Source organism: Colobus angolensis, unplaced genomic scaffold (assembly GCF_000951035.1).
Source record: "Colobus angolensis palliatus isolate OR3802 unplaced genomic scaffold, Cang.pa_1.0 Scaffold528, whole genome shotgun sequence".
Lineage (NCBI taxonomy): Eukaryota > Metazoa > Chordata > Mammalia > Primates > Cercopithecidae > Colobus > Colobus angolensis.
In genome coordinates this window covers 57,343-57,675 of record NW_012118799.1, presented here as the reverse complement: position 1 = coordinate 57,675, position 333 = coordinate 57,343, and the positions used below count along the sequence as shown (strand labels likewise).

General features: G+C 52.0%; 2 protein-coding genes across 3 annotated transcripts in view; one reads left to right on the top strand and one right to left on the bottom strand.

Annotated features, from left to right (window-relative positions):
* Positions 1-333, bottom strand: part of PDCD6 (programmed cell death 6) — a 48,133-nt gene that overhangs the window by 31,148 nt on the left and 16,652 nt on the right. The gene's annotated exons all lie outside the window — the stretch shown is intronic.
* The window catches only part of LOC105525300, a 39,953-nt gene that overhangs the window by 23,026 nt on the left and 16,594 nt on the right, over positions 1-333 (top strand). The gene's annotated exons all lie outside the window — the stretch shown is intronic.

Genomic DNA, 333 nt, shown 5'->3' with positions numbered 1-333 from the left:
ACAAACTAGAAAACAATGCTCCACCCTGTATCTCCAGCTCCCCAACTTTCAATGAGAAACACCAACAACAGCTCCTCCATGGGTTGCCAGCTCCACGACCCTCAGCAGGAAACACCAACAACAGCTGCTCCATGGGTCTCCAGCTTCACGACCCACAAACTACAAAAATAGCGCTCCCCATTGTATCTCCACCTCCACGACCCTAAACTAGAAACACCAACACTGGCTCCTCTGCGGGTCTCCAGCTCGACGACCCTAAACAAGAAACACCAACTTTGGCTCCTCCGCGGGTCTCCAGCTCCACAACCTACAAACTAGAAAACAACGCTCCAC